The sequence below is a fragment of the Vicia villosa genome, linkage group LG2 (assembly GCF_029867415.1).
Source record: "Vicia villosa cultivar HV-30 ecotype Madison, WI linkage group LG2, Vvil1.0, whole genome shotgun sequence".
Classification (NCBI taxonomy): Eukaryota; Viridiplantae; Streptophyta; class Magnoliopsida; order Fabales; family Fabaceae; genus Vicia; species Vicia villosa.
The window spans coordinates 220,543,243-220,552,957 of NC_081181.1; positions in this window are offsets into that span (position 1 = coordinate 220,543,243).

Below are 9,715 nucleotides of genomic sequence, written 5' to 3' on the forward strand. Positions count from 1 at the left end.
TCCTTTGTTATACTTAAGGGTTCCAATGTTCAGCGGAAGTCCTAATCCAATTCACTTTCAATTTATAGCGGATAGGATTAGAGCTAAATTGGTCTTCTAGAAAGCTAGTCTTCTTTCTATTGATGGAAAATTATAGATGGCACTACTATAAAAAACATATCTAACGTCGGATGCAAAATATGTTTGACCTTGGCTACAGAAGCGAGGTAACAAAGGGTGCCATGAAAAACTACACCGTATTACTTCGGATATTAAAATGCTGAGGGGTAAAGTTAACTGCACGTGGGTTCGATTCCCAACATCATTATTTTTATTATTCTCAGAACTGGATGGTCTGCCCAATAATAACACTCGGTATTTTGAAGAATCGAGGTAATAGATCAATATTCTTAACGACAACAACAATAGTTAACAACCTACAATGTACACATAATTACATCAAAGTATACATAAGAAGAAGTGGGAGGAATATCAAAGCAGAGAAAAAGAAATTTGAAAAGACAAAGAGATGTAATCATTCAACAGCTCGAGATAGCTAGTCAACCAGAAGGTCTTTCCAACTTCTAAGAGAAGAAAATGTGGAGAATTAAAGAAGAAACAATTAGAAGGAAACTTGAAATGCGTATAATCTTTTGGATTTTAGACTTTTAAAGATCAGATAAGAGGAAGAATTAAAAGAACCAATATAAAAGCGGGAACACAAAAACACAAAAAGAACTTCATCCACAAAAATCAGAGAAGAGGAAGAATCAAAATGAGTACTTTTGGTGAAACTTCATCCAAAGAAATAAGAGAAGAGGAAGAACCAAAACACAAAATGAGTCATTCATCCAATGCTGAGAGAGCAGAAGCTATTGTGACTGTAGAGGTCTAAGTCATTGAAAGAGACCCTACTACCGAACCTTTGAGACCCAAGAGAGCTCTCAGGAAGAAGAGATCAAGAAGAAGAAGGGTGAAAAGGCCAGTCATCATCGATGATGATGAAGCAAATTATACTTGGTCAAAATTTCTCTCAACCAAAGAATTTAGACATGATTAATAAAAAAAAAACTTTTTGTAAGTTTATTTAATGAAAATTATATTTTATGGTTTCTTATCTGTCAGCTTAAGGTGGCAACTAATTTAGGGCTTCGATTCTATGGTTTCAAGGAATTCAAGAACTTTTTCTCATACACACCAATCTATCAGCTTTCATCCTATGGTTATATGCTACTAAATTTGAATAAAACCAAAACATAGTTGCAACAAAACAAGAATAAAGAAATATGAATGACACACAAATGCTTCATACACAAAATCTAAAACATAGAAATTATAAGTTACAATAAATTATCTTATTGTCTTTCCCATATTCTTTGTTGTTGTCTTTCCCAGATTCTTGATGCATAATCTTTAAGGCAGTTTGTACGTTAACCAAGATTTCTTATTATAAAAATAGGTGTTTGCATAACCATCAAAAACACCAAAACCAAAACCTAAAACAACCCAAAGTTGTTGTCACAAAATTTGAATAAGAAATCAATATAGCGAAGATGCCCAACTACGATCCATAAAATAAAGCTTCTCAATAACACGAACAACAAGAACAATAGTAATGAACAACAACAACAAGAAGAACAACAATAATGGAGAATAACAACAACAACAACAATAATGGAGAATAACAACAACAACAAGAGCAATAGTAATGGAAAACAACAACAAGAACAATAATAATGGATAACAACAACAACAACGAGAATAATAATAGCACACTGTAGAGAAGAGTTTTTAGATTAATGGTGAGAGAATTTTTTGTTAGCTGGCGAAGTATTGTTCTTTCATTAGGGCTCCTTGGAGAAGAAGTGTTCTTTCGTTGACTAGAGAAGTAGTGTTCTTTCGTTAGGCATCGAAAATTGAATTAGGTAGACAGAGGGAATAAAAAATATAAAGAGTATTTATCGCGGTTAATCTAAACCGTCAATGTAACATAGCCGACGTAAAATCTATAAAAAATAAAGGCATCTTCTTATTATAAAAGAATAAAAATTAGGGAGTTTTGATCTCGCTTTTAGTGAAAGCCGATGTAGCATATCCATCGTAAAATCTAAAAAAAAATAATGGTGCCTTTTTGGTTCGATATAAATCATTAAATAGAAGAAGCTGGGAATCGAACCTCAAACCATGAGCATATATTTATGTCAGTTTTATTTAAATACGAGGTAACAAATTTATTATTATTATTATTATTATTATTATTTTAATAAAACAAGGCGCTCCGGTCATATGTACTCGGAGTTTTTTATTATACATGGTGAAAGCTTTATCATAAAAATCTTTATTTGTTGTAGTGTGGTGAAATCTGTTATCCAAAGTATGTTTGCTCCATTACCTTTTGATTTACTCATGGCTTACCGCTGTCTTGAAAAATATTGAGAAGTGGGCAAGGAATTTCATCTGAAGTGGGGAGTTGGACAAGAGGAAATTGGTAACGGTGGCTTGGAATATGTGTTGCAGGAATGTTGAGAAGGGGGGGCTAGGTCTCAGATCCATCATAACCTTGAATGAAGCCTCAAGCCTAAAGCAATTACGGGGGATGATAAACTCCGAAGAACAATGGGCCAGAATTATTAGAGGCCGAATTATTAGAGATGGAAATCACATAAGGTATCATATCTTTTCCTCTTTTTGGTGTGGAATGAAGGGTTCCTTTGAAGAGGTGAAAATTAACACTAGATAGATGGTCGGAAATGGAGAAAAAAAATCAAATTCTGGTTAGATTATAGGAATGATTGTCCTCTGGCCGACACTTTGGGCATCAGAGACCTCAACTAACAACTCCTCAAGGAAAAAGTGAGTTCTTATATTGTGAACCATTAGTGGCAGTTCCTGTAACACCCCTTTTATACCCCAAATTAAATAAGCATATAATTAGAGAATAAGCATGCATATAATTCAAAAGGGCGTCACATCGACGTTTTCAAAAACTAAAAGCTTTTAAAAACCGACAACATTTATCTACAATATACGATACACCTAGTCATTTCAAATAACACTTAAACATTTAAATACAATTCACACAGAATATGCATTCACAGCGGAAAATACTAAAATACTCATGTATTTCGTAAAATGATTCATGTCCCATACCATGATCATATCTCAATAATCATCTCAACATAAAATAAATCATAATCAGAAAATTTGGCTTGAAAACCTCTCAAACAACAAGTAGCCAAATAAGAAGTTCTCAAGTAATAAACATAATACATAACCAAGTAGAAACATGAGTTCAACACGACTAGTCTACCCAGTGTTACATGACCAGAGCATCGACTCACTACCTAATCTCCAACAAACACGGAAGAAAACTCTGGCTAGATCGCGCACGAGCTACTAAACTCCAGAACCTGCATGTTGCCAAACGAGGGCAACATTAAAACAGAAGGGTGAGAATACGAACCATTATGAAGAAAGTATAATGAGATACAATGGTTAAATCAACAATTATAGGAATGCATTACACTTGCCTAATCATGAAATTAATACTAATCATAATTCACATATATTAAGCATACACCAAGTATAAGAGTATAATATCTCAATACTATATTCTCAATTATACACATAGCCATAATTATCACATATTCTCGCATTTAACCAATTACGTATTCAAACATCACCCCTTCTCAATTATCAACTAATACAATTATCACTACAATACCAAGTGTACATAATCAATTACCAAACTCATACACATAGCATCACAACATCAATGCACATAATCAATTGTTCACTCGTACACTTATCACAACAACATAATGCACACAATCAATTATCACATTCATGCACACATCATAACAACATAATGCACATAATCAACTATCACATGACTCTAATGTGACTCAATGAAACATGTGACACTATGCATGTGGTACCAATGTGAAATTCTGAGTTTCACCGGCCTCTGATTCATAACTCAAGAATCTAAGCCACACTTCCGATCCGGACAAGACCAAAGTCCACCAATTGTAAACATATAGTTTACGGCTCCCGATTCACTCTAGAATCCAAGCCCGCTTGTGTTTCAAAGCAAATCCACCTGTGTTTCAAGGCACACTATGATATGAATGTATGTACAATGTCACAAATATATGCAATTAAGATCATCTCTACCATCTTAACTTTCCGCATATCACAATAATTCAACCCTATGAATTATCCACCAATTGTACACAACATTCACAACACACACATCATTCACATACAAGAGTTCAATTAGTCAATTACGATTCACACAATCCAATTAACACTAGTAACCACACTATCTCATGTTAATTCTCATTTTGCCAATTATACATGAACACACATTTTCAACATCAAGCAATTAATCATTAGAATTAATATTAACCAACTACTCACAGAGAATCAATATTAGCACAACATCATTGACATGGAAATATATATTTCTCAACATACATATTCAAGACAAAACACAATTACGGACAAATCCTCAAAATACCGTAATTTACCGACAAATCGAATAATTGATCTAATTCCAAATTTATTCCAATCAATTGAACTCATTGAAATTAATTCAACTATTAATTAAATCAACTAATTAATAATTATTTTACATTAGTTCCAATTTACTCTATTATTTTCTATTACAAAACCAATATTTGATATAAGAAATATTCAAATTTACCCAATTTCGGTCGGTTCATAAAACATCATCATTTCAACAAAATAACACTATCATGTTAATCTACTAATTAATCTTAGCTACCATGTAAATTTTCATTAAATTCCGGACAACTAATTATACCGCTTAATTCGGCTAATTCGATCAAACGGGACTATTTTCATTTCATTTTATTTTCTAACTGTGCTACTGTTACCTATACTACTCCTTCATGTTTCTATTGCATTTCAATTTCCATTTAATATATATATATATATATATATATATATATATATATATATATATATATATATATATATATATATATATATATATATATATATATATATATATATATATATATATTTTCCGCTACAGTAAGTGAACATATGCTTCACTTCAAAATTCCACTATGTGTATATCCGCTGCAGTAAGTAATTAGGAAAACAAGAATATAATAAACCAGCCACATTCCATTGTATCTATATAATGCTACAGCAAGTGGATAAAACCACTATTTCCTTTCCAATTCTCCTTTATATGTAGGTCTCGCTACAATAGAGGGATTCATGAAACCGGAACACACATAATACATAATTCTTGCTACAGTATCTTATTCAATTGGTATAGCACCAATATATGTCAATTAGTGATTCTCAATCATCCTCTAATTTCACCAATATATCAATTACTAATATCAAAATATATTTCTAATATCAATTTCTTTTATAGATTTTAACCAACAATAAACCTAATCATGTTAATTTACCCATTGACCCAATTATACTAACCCATAATAATAAGGATTCTCCCCCTTACCTCTTCAATTTCTTCAAACCCTAGCTTTTGCCCCTTGTTGTTCTTCCCATTTCTTCTTCTCTTAGTCTCCTTTCTTCTCTTCTCTTGCAAATGAACAAAGTTATGATACATCTACTCTTCCAACCCTTACTATATTATTCATATTGGGCTTAACCATTATAATTCCACTTTCTAACTAATTAGGCCCAATTGATAAAATAGAGTAGTTCAAATAAATAATTATGCTCCAACAAATAATATTACTACCCTTAGCATTATTTTCCGATTAATCCAATTAAATCCGACTTTATCTCAATTAAATAAAATCCAATAATAATATTATTTCTAATATTATTTCTCTACGTATTCCACTTTATTAATTCTTCGATTAGCCGAATAAATTCCAACTTCACTTAATAATCCGAACACGTTTCTCAATAACACCGACGATCCAATTAATTATCAAACTTCGTCCAAATTAAGTAAATAAATCCTTATTTAATTTAATTAGTCAAATAATAAAATTCGGGCTGTTACAACTCTCCCCCACTTAAAATATTTTCGTCCTCGAAAATTCAGTCGACACAACCATCTCAACACCAAAACCACGTCCACTCTCTCTCTCTCTCTCTCTCTCTCTCTCTCTCTCTCTCGATTCATACTGATACAAAACGTTATACACTTACGACCACACAAAGCTTCAAAAGATGTCATCCCAATATCCGAAGAAAATACCATGTAAACACACAATCCTTTCGATGCACAACTTAGCAAGTCTCTTCATCGAATAATCCATCTTCCTCGGAATAAAACGAGCACATTTTGTCAACTATCCACACTGACCCAACTCACTTCACAATTACTCGATGCCTCGTCAATCTCGAAACAAAATCCATAGAGATACTATCTCACTTCCACTCGAAAATAGATAACTGTTGCACCAAACAAAACGGTTCCTGACAAATCCAACTCAATACACAATTCCGGTATATCCCTCTTCATACTTTACCACTATACATTTCCTCAAATCTCGATACTTCATTAACACCATGATTAATACTCAAATCATTTACGATGTTCCTCATCCAAAAATTCTCTTTGTCCGAATTCGAACCATCAAGAATACAAACTCGATCACAACATCTCATGACACCATTCTCGACAATCCAAAAGTTATCACTTTTTCCTTGATTAATCGATATCGTCTTGTCAACCAATTGCAAAATCCGATTTCTAACCTTCTCTAATCTTGTCAAAATATCACAAGTAGGCTTCAACATACCAACTTAACATACGAAGACGTCGCTTCACAACAAAACTCAACTCCCTAAATCGTTCCAACGATTTCCAATTCTTAAATCCTCAACATAACTTATAAAATTATTTCCTACTCAATGCATCGGTCACAACCTTCGCTTTTCTAGGATGGTAATTCAAACCAAAGATTAAAATCCTTTGAAATTCTACTCGTCTTGTTTACCTCATATTCAACTCTTGTGATCACTCAACTCATCAAACCTTGATCCAAACAAACAATGCCTCTTACATTCCAAAACAAACACAACGACAAACAACTCCAATACATACATCGAATAATTCCTCTTATATACTTTAAGTTACCTTGAAGCATAAGCTACCACTTATCGATATCGGCATCAATACATTTCAACTCGAAATCCCATATCCAAGAAAATTCACTTCTTCCAACCAAAACTCTCATTCAGAAAGCTTCACATAAAACTTATTCTCTTCCAACACTAATAACGCAATCCTTAAATGCTCGACATGATCATCATCGCTCTTAGAATCACAACATCGTCAAACATTACCTCATAGAACCTTATTTTCTTCTTACTCGACAAAACAGGCGTAACTCCACGACTATACACTCAGACAATGAACCTCTTCTCAAACAATTCCTCAAATCTACTCTTCAACTTCTCCTTAGTCGCTTTACACGCTACCAAATTAGTAAGACAAGTCTATCTCGTTCAATACGATATCGTCTCCTATCAACAATAGATTAAGGGTGATCAGGTCCTCAATTTGTCAATAGACAGTCGACAATCATAATGAAACATAAACCATCGTTACTAAACTATAATAGTGTTCCTTCAGAACTTGCACTCGAAGTCACTTACAACACTGAGATCCACATTCTCCCCTTAAAGTTACAATTACTTGATTCAACTCCAAACAATTCATACCAAAATTCATCAACTTGGTCAAACGGAAAACAACCTAAATGAATTATCAAAATATCTACCAAAGATGCTCAACGGATAATTCAAACACGTAAAAGAAATAGAAACAAAGCATCAACAGTTGTATCAATAACAACACTTCCATGCATAACAGATAAAACATGATCCAATCTTATATCACAATCCAAAGAATAAAATAATGCGTTGCACCATTATCAATAATAAAGCACGTACCTCAGATTAACTTATTCTTAGAAGTAGTCTCAGCACCAGACAACGCAAACACTTTTCCTTTCGCTTGATCCTTCTTTGGCTTATCGCACATGGCACAATTGTGTCCTTGCTCACCACAATTGTAGCAAATCCTACTCGAACCAACTCCACAATCAACAGTTTTGTGACTGTTAGAAAGTATAGGATAAGTATTTTTAGTATCGTCTCCTCAGGGATTGATGTGATATTATCGCCGTTCTACAGCTTAGTGTATTTTGAGTTAGGATTCGGTATGTTTTTAGTTTCATGAAAGATAAATAGCATGAAAGGAAATTAAAGACAATAAATTCGGGTTTAAAAACGGTTTGGTAAAACTGTGTCAAGGTTAGTGTTCGTCAGCTTGCTTTTGTATATACTCTGATGATCATGTATATGAACATATCAATGATTAATACAATCACGTATCCTCTCGATACTGTTTATCTCTAAAGCAGTGTCGTGATTGTTATTATATTAACCGTCAGATGATCTCTCATGCCGACAGTTGACATAATAACCTTTAAAGTTTGATACAAGTGATTATCAACTCACAAATCTATCTCTAGAGTTTGATTGTTGATAGATGAATACCCTTTTGGTCAAGATTTGAAACATATCTCTCAATAGTGTATCAAAACAACATATAAACATGAATACAAAGATATTCACCATATATTAATCACCAACAAGGTTCATATACAAAAGATCAAGCTAAATACATACTTTACAAGCTAACTACCTCTAATCTTGACACATGAGAAGTTTAGCTATCCATAGCTTCAACAACAAACATCAATACAAGACCTCCTAGCATAGAAATCCAAAGATGATGAAGGAATATGCTTGAGAAATCTTGAATATGGATGAGTTTTTTCTTCTTTCTTCTCTTGCCCTAGAGTGTGTGTGTTGTTGGAATGAAAAAGTGACAAGATAAGATCACAAAAATATCTCCAAGTGCCTAAAAGTAGCCACTTGAAAAAGTACCGCCGCTTAGCGCCATGACGGCCGCTAAGCGGTCCTCAAAAAATATCTGGTTCCACGCTGGAGGCCGCTAAGCGGGATTAGGCCGCTTAGCGGAACTTGCTGAGCACAAAATCTTCCCTCGCCACTGGAAAGCGCGCTTAGTGGCCGCTAAGCGGCCCTTGCTGAACCAAAATTCTTCCTTTGGTCTCCAAACTTGCTCCAACATGTCTCAATACCTCCATATACTTCCCAAAGTGCATAAAACCTACAAAAAGCAAAAGAAAAGCTTATAACTAAGAGATTTACTACCAAACTAAATGTTATTTATTTACACTATATCAACCCGAAATTAAATGGAAAGAGTATGAGAAAAGTTATCAAAATACCACAAAAGTTATCCACAAATATTCACATTTTGGATTCTAACAACTCTCCCCAACTTTGACCTTTGTTTGTCCTCAAACAAGAACAACTCAACAAGCACAAAAAAAATATTTACAAAGTTAGCAACATAAAGAGAATGGTTCAAACTTGACTTACTTGCATGCTCCATAACCATCCCTTGCTTGTACAAGATCAAAACATGAATATGAACTAGGTTCTAAATACAAACACTTCATCACACTTGCATTATTCAAAATAATGTTCAAACTTGAATCACCTACAATCAACTTCAAAAATGAAGGACAAAGTGCTATAATCATGCTAGCACAAAGGACTTATCACTCTCCCTAACAATTGTGCACATTCAAGACAATTCATACATTCATCTAACTAAGTACCCAAAATGATAGAAGCAAAGATCACGAGGGCTTTTTCGGTTGTAACTTGGCTT